The sequence below is a fragment of the Schistocerca nitens genome, chromosome 1 (assembly GCF_023898315.1).
Source record: "Schistocerca nitens isolate TAMUIC-IGC-003100 chromosome 1, iqSchNite1.1, whole genome shotgun sequence".
Taxonomy (NCBI): domain Eukaryota; kingdom Metazoa; phylum Arthropoda; class Insecta; order Orthoptera; family Acrididae; genus Schistocerca; species Schistocerca nitens.
This window is the reverse complement of record NC_064614.1, coordinates 54,799,007-54,811,117: the sequence shown is the minus strand read 5'-3', so window position 1 is coordinate 54,811,117 and position 12,111 is coordinate 54,799,007. Positions and strand designations below refer to the sequence as shown.

Genomic DNA, 12,111 nt, shown 5'->3' with positions numbered 1-12,111 from the left:
TTTATATTTCTTTCAATGTCTTTTGTGTTCATTGGATTCTAATCTCTGCAGCAGTATTTCCTATAGAAACTAAGCATGTGAGTTGCAAAGGACAGAAGAGGAGTTTAGAAACATACTGGGATGGTAAGTATTGTCCATATATACTACAAGAATCATATGGCACATCATAATTATTGTTTAGTACACTATTATTGTACTTTTTGCTGCAGAATTTAAGACTGTTTAGCTAGAAATATTATTAATAACTAATACACTGCTGCTACCAACTTCAAACACAGGAAATTTAACAGTGATGTTTAATCCATTGTTAATAATGTTATAAAATGAACCGTACCACAGTTTTCAGCCTCTCAGTACTCTCCATTTATGCAACAATCATTATTATGCCTGTTAATGTACGGTAAAGACTTGTCAGATAAGTTACACACTGTTACAGTGTTGCTGAAGCTATGGGAAATGGGAATGCAGATAACTGTATACACAACAAACTGTTCCCATAAATGCTTATATATACATATATTTCAGCACAAAGAAAGATACACGTGTACACTGTACCAGGTACAAAGGCTGACTACTGGAACATTAACATGGCAGCTCATCAGAGCATTTAGAGTTCAAAGATCATGATTTATGTGGTCGATGTGACCTTTCGACGCCACACAGCCCCCCTCCCCCCACAGAATGGCCTGTGAGGCCTGAGGGGAGGGGGAGGTCGTGTGGGCATCGGCGTGGGATTGGGTAGTGCGAGGCAGCAGGCGCATAACTGGAAGCTTCATCTCAGTCGGGGTGGCATGCAAAGGCACAGTGACAGGCTGCAGGTCCACATCGTAGTCAGACAGCCAGCGGGGGCGGGCGATGCATCAGTTGGCCCGGGAGTAGAGGTGTGGGGAGGGGTGCGGCGTGCAAGTATACCTACCCCTAATGCAGATTGAGCCGTCCGAGGAGATGAACGCACAAACTCTTGATGGATCGCACTCTTGGGGGAAGGACAGGCTATGCACTATCTTGACATCTAGTTCCTCGTTGAGTGTCGAGTCTGCAATGTCTGTAAGGAGAACGAACACACAGTTGTCGAAAGCGACAATTGAAAAATCATCGACGCGGTTGGGTGGTACATTGCAGTGCAAGTTGGAAGTCGGGGAGCAAGTCTCTCCAGTAGATGAAATGTCATCAAAACCTGCGCAGGGGGTTGATGACGACATGCTTGGGAAACCCGCGAACAGTGGTGACGAATCATCAGAAGGAGAAGAGCCTACCATGGGATGAGCTAACTAATTATTTGGCTCAGCAATGGAAAATTCATCCAGATGGTCTGAGGGATGGCAGAGAGATGTCAGAGTCCACGAAAGCAGGCTTGAGCCTGTGTAGCAAAACGGTCTGCGGGCAATCTTTAACCATAAGTCGAACATCGTCTCGCCCCTCCGAGTACTTCAAAGGGGCCGAGGTATGGGGGTTGCAAGGGTTGTCTAACGGAATCATCCCTGAGCATAATGTGGGAGCATGAGTTGAGTGTGATTGGCACATAAGTGTCCAGCGGGAAATGACTGACAGGTGTGTGTAGCTGTGCGTGTCTAAAGTGGGTGCGCATTCTACTAATAAAGTGTGGAAATCCTTGGGTGCTTGAGGCAGGATTAGTTCACCAGTAGAACCGGGTTCTTGCCGAAAACGAATTCAGAGATGGTTCCCTGTAAGGCAGGTTTAAAGGTTGAACGGAGACGAGTAACACCAAAGGAAGCGCCTCAGACCAGAGGCAATCATGGCACCTGAGTGCTGTTTTAAGGGTGCGGTGCCATCGTTCCACTAAACCATTGCTTTGCGGGTGGTAGGCTGTTGTAAGAATTTTTTTAATACCACAAAGGTTACATAGAATCATGAAAAGTGCAGACCCGAACTGTCGACCCTGGTTGGTGGTGCTGGTGGACGGGCAACCAAACCTAGCGATCCATGATGAGACGCGTCCCTTGGCCACGGTTTCTGCTGTGATGTTGGGTAAAGGAACAGCTTCCACCCAACGAGACATGCGGTTGATTGTGGAGAGGATATATCTGTGCACCTCTGATGGTGGCAGTGGGCCGATAAGGTCGATATGTACATGACGAAAACATCCTTGTGGAATGTCAAACTTGCCAAGAGGGGGAGAGGTGTGAGGAGTGGCGTCTGATTTTGTTGCGTTGGGAGGAAGTGCAGCTGTGTGTCCAGGTTTGACAGTCCTGCTTTACATTTTCCCAAACAAAATGCTCGGTGATGAGGTGTGTGATGGGGCGGACACCAGGGTGGGTGAGGTTACGCAAGGCGTCGAAGGCTTGGCGGCGCAACGTGGGAGGGAGCAATGGCCGCAGAGTGCCAGTAGAAGAGTCGCACCACACTTCGTCTGAAACGCCAGGGAACTTGGCTTTGGTAAACATAAGCAATGTCTGAGGATCCATGATGAGAGCTTGAGATTCCTCATCAGAGGCCTAGAGAGCGGCGAGGTTGGATAAATCGACGATGGGTGAGACAGTATTGATCCGCAAAAAGAAATCAGCGGGGGTGTTTCTGTGCCTTTGATGTAGCGTACGTCCGTAGTAAATTGAGAGACCAGGTCGAAGTGGTGGAAAAGCCGAGGGGGTGGGTCGTCGGGAGGGTTGCAGAAGGCGTCGGTCAGTGATTTTTGGTCAGTAAGGATGAAGAAAGAATGGCCCCCAATGTCAGGGCAAAAGTGTTTGATGGCTTCATAGACTGCCAGAAATTCTCTATCAAAAGTGGAATATTTCTTCTGTGCTGTAGACAGTTTTTTAGAGAAGAAATGAAGAGGTAAAACCATGTCCCCTTTCCATTGCTGTAATACTGCCCTGACCGTGATGTCGCTGGCGTCCGTAGTGATGAGCAACTCGGTAGACAGATCGGAGTGGGCGAGTATGATGGCGTGAGCTAATGCTGTCTTTAGCGCCATGAAGGCCTCTAGCAAAGGTTCAGTCCAACGGGGTAAGGCCCGAAGTCTGTTTACCGGACATCGAGTCCGTCAGCAGGGCCTGCACAGTGGTGGCAGAGGGGAGATGTCGACGGTAGTAACTTATAGCACCCAGGATACGTCAGAGTTCTTTGTACGTAGCCTGGGCTGGCAATGATGTGATAGCCTGCATATGGGATTTGGGAGGCTGTATTCTATCTGCAGAGACGGTGTAACCCAAAAATGTCACAGAAGACTGGCGCAATTGGAATTTATCTTTGCTGACCCTGACACCATTGGAGTTCAAGGTTTGGAGGACCTGGGATAAATGATCTTCGTGGTCCTCAGTCGATTTACTGAAAATGAGGATGTCATCCACATATGCAAAGCAGAACTCGAACTGTCATAAGATTGAGTCAATAAAAGGTTGCCACATTTGTGTCGCATTCTTTAAGCCGAATGGCATGAAGCTGCATTGGAACAAACAGAGCGGTGTGATAATAGCAGTCTTCGGCATTTCTTCCAGTGCTACAGGAATCTGGTGACAGGCACGTTTACAGTCAATGACACTGACGATTGTGGTGCCCGATAACATATGGGTGAAATCGTTTACGTTCTGCACTGGGTAATTGTCCATGACAGTATGAGCATTTAAGTGTCTGTAATCACCACACATTCCAAAAGAACCATCATGTTTGGTGACGAGGTGAATCAGTGAAGACCAATTGCTGTCTGATGGCTGTAGAATGCCTGACACCAGGAGTTTGTTAATTTGCTCCTGGGCCGCACTCAACTTAATGGGGTTGAGGCCTCTAAGCTTGTGCCTAATAGCAGGGTCGGCAGTGGTAATTATCTTGTGTGTTATTCCGTCAGTGACGGAAGAGACTGAGAACTGCACACAAGGCTGAGTAACGTCCTGATGTGAATTTTGGGATGAGTGGGGCGCGATGGGGTGTAGCCATTAGCGTGAGTGGGAAAAGGCAGCACAAAAGTCACCTGCCTATTACGTGAGAGTGACATGCGCTTGTTTGGAGAGGTCAGCTCTGCACACAGCATGGAGAGGATTGGGGCGCGCAGTGGCTGTCTGTTGTTAGCTTTACCTTGAGTAACTGGTGCGGGTGAGAGAGGCGTTGGTGTCATGCGGGGATTCCTCAACTTGCGCCATAGGGTGGTAGGGTTTCGGGTTCCGCTGGATAGGTCAGGAGTCCACTACACACAGCAAGCGGCTACACGGGTAGCAGGGGTTGTGTGGCGTGGACTGGGTGGTTTTTTAGGTTAGATGGCCTCGGGCAAGTACAGAAAGGGCAACAGCCTCAAAGGATGTGGGGCAAAGTCAGGACATGCGGGGACCAAGCATCAATCGGTATTGTAATTGTAAACTGTCGAAGCTGCATTGGTAAAGTACCGGAACTTCAAGCACTGATAGAAAGCACCGAAGCTGAAATCGTTATAGGTACAGAAAGCTGGCTGAATCCAGAGATAAATTCTGCCGAAATTTGTACAAAGGCACAGACGGTGATTAGAAAGGATAGATTGCATGCAACCAGTGGTGGCGTGTTTGTCGCTGTTAGTAGTAGTTTATCTTGTAGTGAAATAGAAGTGGATACTTCCTGTGAATTATTATGGGTGGAGGTTACACTCAACAACCGAGCTAGGTTAATAATTGGCTCCTTTTACCGACCTCCTGACTCAGCAGCATTAGTGGCAGAACAACTGAGAGAAAATTTGGAATACATTACACATAAATTTTCTCAGCATGTTATAGTCTTAGGTGGAGATTTCAATTTACCAGATATAGAATGGGACACTCAGATGTTTAGGATGGGTGGTAGGGACAGAGCATTGAGTGACATTATACTGAGTGCACTATCCGAAAATTACCTCGAGCAATTAAACAGAGAACCGACTCGTGGAGATAACATCTTGGACCTACTGATAACAAACAGACCCGAACTTTTCGACTCTGTAAGTGCAGAACAGGGAGTCAGTGATCATAAGGCCGTTGCAGCATCCCTAAATATGGAAGTTAATAGGAAAATAAAAAAAAGGGAGGAAGGTTTATCTGTTTAGCAAGAGTAATAGAAGGCAGATTTCAGACTACCTAACAGATCAAAACGGAAATTTCTGTTCCGACACTGACAATGTTGAGTGTTTATGGAAAAAGTTCAAGGCAATCGTAAAATATGTTTTAGACAGGTACGTGCTGAGTAAAACTGTGAGGGATGGGAAAAACCCACCGTGGATCAACAACAAAGTTAGGAAACTACTGCAAAAGCAAAGAGAGCTTCATTCCAAGTTTAAACGCAGCCGAAACCTCTCAGACAAACAGAAGCTAAACGATGTCAAAGTTAGCGTAAGGAGGGCTATGCTTGATGCGTTCAGTGAATTCGAAAGTAAAATTCTGTGTACCGACTTGACAGAAAATCCGAGGAAGTTCTGGTCTTACGCTAAATCAGTAAGTGGCTCGAAACAGCATATCCAGACACTCCGGGATGATGATGGCATTGAAACAGAGGATGACACGTGTAAAGCTGAAATACTAAACACCTTTTTCCAAAGCTGTTCCACAGAGGAAGACCGCACTGCAGTTCCTTCTCTAAATCCTCGCACAAACGAAACAATGGCTGACATCGAAATAAGTGTCCAAGGAATAGAAAAGCAACTGGAAACGCTCAACAGAGGAAAGTCCACTGGACCTGACGGGATACCAATTCGATTCTACACAGAGTACGCGATACCAATACGATTCTACACAGAGTACGCGAAAGAACTTGCCCCCCTTCTAACAGCCGTGTACCGCAAGTCTCTAGAGGAACGGAAGGGTCCAAATGATTGGAAAAGAGCACAGGTAGTCCCAGTCTTCAAGAAGGGTCGTCGAGCAGATGTGCAAAACTATAGACCTATATCTCTGACATCGATCTGTTGTAGAATTTTAGAACATGTTTTTTGCTCGCATATCATGTCGTTTTTGGAAACCCAGAATCTACTCTGTAGGAGTTAACATGGATTCCGGAAGCAGCGATCGTGTGAGACCCAACTCGCTTTATTTGTTCATGAGACCCAGAAAATATTAGATACAGGCTCCCAGGTAGATGCTATTTTCCTTGACTTCTGGAAGGCGTTCGATACAGTTCCGCACTGTCGCCTGATAAACAAAGTAAGAGCCTATGGAATATCAGACCAGCTGTGTGGCTGGATTGAAGAGTTTTTAGCAAACAGAACACAGCATGTTGTTATCAATGGAGAGACGTCTACAGACATTAAAGTAACCTCTGGCATGCCACAGGGGAGTGTTATGGGACCATTGCTTTTCACAATATATATAAATGACCTAGTAGATAGTGTCGGAAGTTCCATGCAGCTTTTCGCGGATGATGCTGTAGTATACAGAGAAGTTGCAGCATTAGAAAATTGTAGCGAAATGCAGGAAGATCTGCAGCGGATAGGCACTTGGTGCAGGGAGTGGCAACTGACCCTTAACATAGACAAATGTCATGTATTGCGAATACATAGAAAGAAGGATCCTTTATTGTATGATTATATGATAGCGGAACAAACACTGGTAGCAGTTACTTCTGTAAAATATCTGGGAGTATGCGTGCGGAATGATTTGAAGTGGAATGATCATATAAAATTAATTGTTGGTAAGGCGGGTACCAGGTTGAGATTCATTGGGAGAGTCCTTAGAAAATGTAGTCCATCGACAAAGGAGGTGGCGTACAAAACACTCGTTTGACCTATACTTGAGTATTGCTCATTAGTGTGGGATCCGTACCAGGTTGGGTTGATGGAGGAGATAGAGAAGATCCAAAGAAGAGCGGCGCGTTTCGTCACAGGGTTATTTGGTAACTGTGATAGTGTTACAGAGATGTTTAGCAAACTCCAGTGGCAGACTCTGCAAGAGAGGCGCTCTGCATCACAGTGTAGCTTGCTCGCCAGGTTTCGAGAGGGTGCGTTTCTGGATGAGGTATCGAATATATTGCTTCCCCTACTTATACCTCCCGAGGAGATCACGAATGTAAAATTAGAGAGATTCGAGCACGCACGGTGTCTTTCAGGCATTCGTTCTTCCCGCAAACCATACGCGACTGGAACAGAAAAGGGAGGTAATGACAGTGGTACGTAAAGTGCCCTCCGCCACACACTGTTGGGTGGCTTGCGGAGTATAAATGTAGATGTAGATGTAGAATGGTGATGGCTGCCGAATCATGTGGTTGGCATGCGAGAGAGGGGGAATGCTTACCAACACATGGGGCAGCCGCCTGCACAGTGGGTGTGATCGCATCGCGCACACAACTGTCATTAGAAGCACTGTTTGAAACACATGGCACTGCATGTAGTGGGCATGTGGCGGGTGCTGAGATCACGGAACATGAATCATCACATGCAATGAATGTTTTTGAACCAACCTGATGAGTGTCCATGCTGGTATCTGCTGATGAAGTTCGATCAGGTGAAGGAACTGTGGATTGCAGTGGCAGCAGTGAGGTATGAGCCACAGTGAGCTTGTCGAAAGTGTGAGCAATGTGTTGTTTCAACTCATCATTTTTCCAACAGAGTTGCGCCACTGTGTCGTACTCTGACAGTAGATTAGTGATGCAGGTAACAATTTTGTCCGTGAGGGTGGAGCACTCACAAACCAAATCACATGTCGCGACGGAAACGGAATGATGAGCGTACATGCCTGAGCACAGTGTCTGAGTGTCAGAAGGGTGGTGTAGCACTGAACCTTGGACTATGTTTGGGGAGAGTTTGTAATGGGACAAGAAGTCCATACCAAGAATTGGTTTGTCAACGTCGGTGATGTAAAAAGTCCGCGGGAAGTGTAGAGAAGGAGATAGATGCACCATAACTTTAGCAGAGCCAACAGTCTGTAATGTTGATCGTTAACAGTGTACGGAAGCAACTTTGTCGATGAAAAATCGGGGGGTGCCAACGATGTAGGTATGATGGACACGTCAGTGCCTGTGTCGACTAGGAAATCAAGCCGCGATGAAATGTCGGATACATGTAAACGACCGCTTGGCCAAGAGGACGAGTGGATGGAGTGTAATGTTTGAGGACACCTGTGAAGTTCCCCGTAGGACTCGGCGTCTTTTAGATCCTGCAGTTGGCGTTTGGGTGCTGGCAAGGTAATCTGCACTTCTTGCCTCATCCCCGAAAATCTTGTGGTACCAACAGTACAGATGAGCCGGATGTGGTGGTGGAGGTGATTGTGACAGTGGAGGAGGTTTGCCCTTGTTGATCTGTTCCAGAATGTAAACTGGGACATATGGTGTGTGTGCGATTCTTGAGTGCTCGGAAAGAGGATAGAGCGAACGAGTACTGCCCAGTGGTGTAGATGGCGTGGAGGCAGAACAAGCTCTGCCTCTGCCCACAGACAGCCGGTAAACAGGCAGCGTAGTGCCAAGAGAGGTGAGAGGTGTGCTGGTTGTTTTTGTTGCAGTAATGCATACAGCTGATCTGTGAAGCAAAGGCAAGAGCTGATAGACTCAAAGGAGTGCAGTAGCAGGTGTATCTGCAGGTCGGTAGGTAAATTGACAGACCGTACCGCCCACAGGGTAATGTCCGGCATCATGCATTCACTCACAAGTGGCCAAAGGTGTTGCCAGAGTTGTGATGGAGTGCAGTCCCCCAGGTGTTCCTCGTACAGGATCTTGATAATTAATTCCTGTGGTGAGCAGCTGAGGCTGTCCAATATTGTCTTCTTGGCGAACTCGTAACTTTGGCGGCAGTGGCGAAAGGAGGAGGTCACAAATTAAATCTGAGTGGTCATGGAGGTGAGTGACGAGACATAGAAATTTACAGTTGTCGTCGGTCACCTGATGTTAACTCCAAATGGTGCTCCACAAGCGTGAACCATGAAAGGGGGTTGTCCTCGTATAAAGGAGGTAGCTTCGGCAGATAGCCGGGGGGAGGCGGGAAACGAGGGTACCTTTGGTGTGCCTTGGAAGGCCTGCTGTCCTGTGGTAGGATAGGCTGTCCTGTAACCTGGCACTACTGGCGTGGGCGTGTTACTAGCAAACACATCCCGAACAATGGCAAGTTGCAATGTCCCTGATGAGTCACATAAGCACGGCGCGGCAGGCATGGTCAGTACCATGGGAACAAACGGATGAGCGGCATGTGAGGTAGGCCTGTAAACTGGTCCAGTTGGTTGGTTGGCTGGTTTGTGGGATTAAAGGGACCAGACTGCTATGGTCATCGGTCCCTTTTTCCAAAAAACTAAAACCACCCAAAGAGAATAAAAAACAAACAACAGGAAAGACGGCAGACGACACAGGACAAGAAATACTCCAACAGATAACAGACAAAACAAGTTAAAATCACACCGAGTGTGACGGTGGTTGGCCGACCATAGAGAAAAAAAGGAAAAGCCAACCAGCGAGAACACATTAAAAACTCTGTTTAAAATCGGAGGCCAAAAGCCAGAATCAACATTAAAAACAAACACTCAGATTAAATGATAAAAAACCCCTGCTCGAATAAAACGTAAAACTAAGCTAGACATAGCATTGTCGTCAGTTAAAAGGGCAGGGAGCGTATCAGGCAGCCCAAACGTCTGCCTGAGCATGGTTAAAAGTGGGCAGTCCAACAAAATGTGGACCACCGTCAAAGCCGACCCGCAGCGACATAGAGGTGGGTCCTCATGCCGCAGTAGAAAGCTAGGTGTCAAGCGGGTGTGGCCAATGTGGAGCCGGCAAAGGACTACTGAGTCCCTGCGGGTGGCTCGCAGGGATGACAGCCACACAGTCGTTGCCTCCTTGACGACATGGAGTTTGTTGGGGGTGGTCATACCGCGCCATTCAGCGTCCCATAACGCAAAAACTTTTCGGCGGAGGACTGCTCGCAAATCCGTCTCCGGGAGGCCAACGCCCAGAGATGGTTTACTGGTGGCCTCTTTCGCCAGGCAGTCAACATGTTCATTGCCGGGTATCCCAACATGGCTGGGGGTCCACACAAAGACCACAGAGCAGCCGCAACGGCCAAGAGTATGCAGGGACTCCTGGATAGCCATCACCAGATGAGAACGAGGGAAACACTGGTAGAGAGCTTGTAAACCGCTCAGGGAATCGCTACAGATAACGAAGGACTCACCTGAGCAGGAGCGGGTATATGCTAGGGCTCGAAACATGGCGACCAGCTCAGCAGTGTAAACGCTGCAGCCAGCCGGCAAGGAACATTGTTCGGAATGGTCCCCTAGAGTTAGCGCATAACCAACACGACCAGCAACCATCGAGCCGTCAATGTCAACAATGCCAGAGCCCTGATACGTTGCGAGGATGGAAAGAAAGCGGCGGCGGTAAACCTCCGGAGGGACTGAGTCCTTCGGGCCCTGTGCCAATTCCAGCTGAAGGCGAGGGCAAGGCACACACCACGGGGGTGTACGCAGAGGTGCCCGGAAAGGAGGCGGAAGAGGTAAAGCCCCAAGCCCAGAGAGAAGCTCTCAGACGCGGACCGCGATCATACATCCAGCCCTGGGCCGGCGTTCTGGAAGATGGACATGCGACTGTGGGAATAGTAGCCGATAGTTAGGATGCCCGGGCAAGCTGAAAACATGGGCAGCATAAGAAGCCAGCAAACGTTGGCGGCGTAACCGCAGTGGAGGGACACCCGCCTCCACAAGTATGCTGTCCACTGGGCTGGTCCGGAAAGCACCAGTGGCAAGGCATATCCTGCTGTGGAGGATTGGGTCCATCACCCGCAATGCAGATGGGGATGCTGAGCCGTAAGCCAGGCTCCCATAATCCAGACGGTACTGGATTAATGCCTGGTAGAGCCGTAACAGGGTAGATCGGTCAGCACCCCAGCGGGTGTGGCTCAAGCATTGCAGAGCATTTAGATGCGGCCAACACATCTGTTTAAGCTGCCAAGTCAACTGAGTTTCAAAAACCACCCCCAAAAACCGATGTGGCTCCACCACTGCAAGGAGTTCGCCGTCAAGATAAAGCCGTGGCTCCGGGTGGACAGTGCGTTGCCGGCAGAAATGCATAACGCAGGTCTTGGCTGCCAAAAACTGGAACCCATGAGCTACAGCCCAAGACTGCACCTTACGGATAGCGCCCTGTAGCTGATGTTCAGCAGCTGCAATGCCAATAGAGCTGCAGTAAAGGCAGAAGTCATCAGCATACAAGGACGCTGAGACAGACATTCCCACCACCGCAGCGAGCCCGTTAATGGCTATTAAAAACAGGCAGACACTTAAAACATATCCCTGTGGCACACCGTTCTCCTGAACTTGAGAGGAACTATGGGAGGCCGCGACTTGCATGCGGAAGGTACGATACGACAGAAAATTTCGGACAAAGATCGGCAGTGGGCCCCGAAGACCCCATCCATGAAGCGTAGAAAAGATGTGATGACGCCATGTCGTATCGTATGCCTTCTGCATGTCGAAAAAGACAGCGACCAGGTGCTGATGGCGGGCAAAGGCAGTACGGATAGCCGACTCCAGGCTCACCAGATTGTCGGCGGCGGTGCGGCCTTTACGGAACCCACCCTGAGATGGCGCCAGAAGGCCCCGACACTCCAGTACCCAATTCAAGCGCCGGGTCACCATCCGTTCAAGCAACTTGCAAAAAACGTTGGTGAGGCTAATGGGACGGTAGCTGTCCACCTCCAAAGGGTTCTTGTGAGGTTTCAGAATGGGGATAACAATACTTTCCCGCCATTGCGACGGAAACTCACCCTCGACCCAGAGACGGTTTTAAAGGTCGAGGAGCCGTTGCTGGCAGTCCACTGAAAGGCATTTCAGCATCTGACAGTGGATGCCATCGGGCCCAGGAGCGGTATCAGGGCAAGCGGCTAGGGCACTGCGAAATTCCCACTCACTGAATGGAACATTGTACGATTCTGGATGGTGGGTGTGAAACAATAGGCTCCAACGTTACAACTGCTCTTTAATGGAGCGGAAGGCCAGGGGCCTCCCCCCATGAACCATGGACCTTGCCGTTGGTGGGGAGGCTTGTGTGCCTCAGCGATACAGATAGCCGTACCGTAGGTGCAACCACAACGGAGGGGTATCTGTTGAGAGGCCAGACAAACGTGTGGTTCCTGAAGAGGGGCAGCAGCCTTTTCAGTAGTTGCAAGGGCAACAGTCTGGATGATTGACTGATCTGGCCTTGTAACAATAACCAAAACGGCCTTGCTGTGCTGGTACTGCGAACAGCTGAAAGCAAGGG

The 12,111-nt window shown here is 48.9% G+C and overlaps 1 protein-coding gene across 1 annotated transcript in view; it reads right to left on the bottom strand.

The window, feature by feature from the left end:
- Positions 1-12,111, bottom strand: part of LOC126241126 (rhodanese domain-containing protein CG4456-like) — a 178,867-nt gene that overhangs the window by 136,011 nt on the left and 30,745 nt on the right. The gene's annotated exons all lie outside the window — the stretch shown is intronic.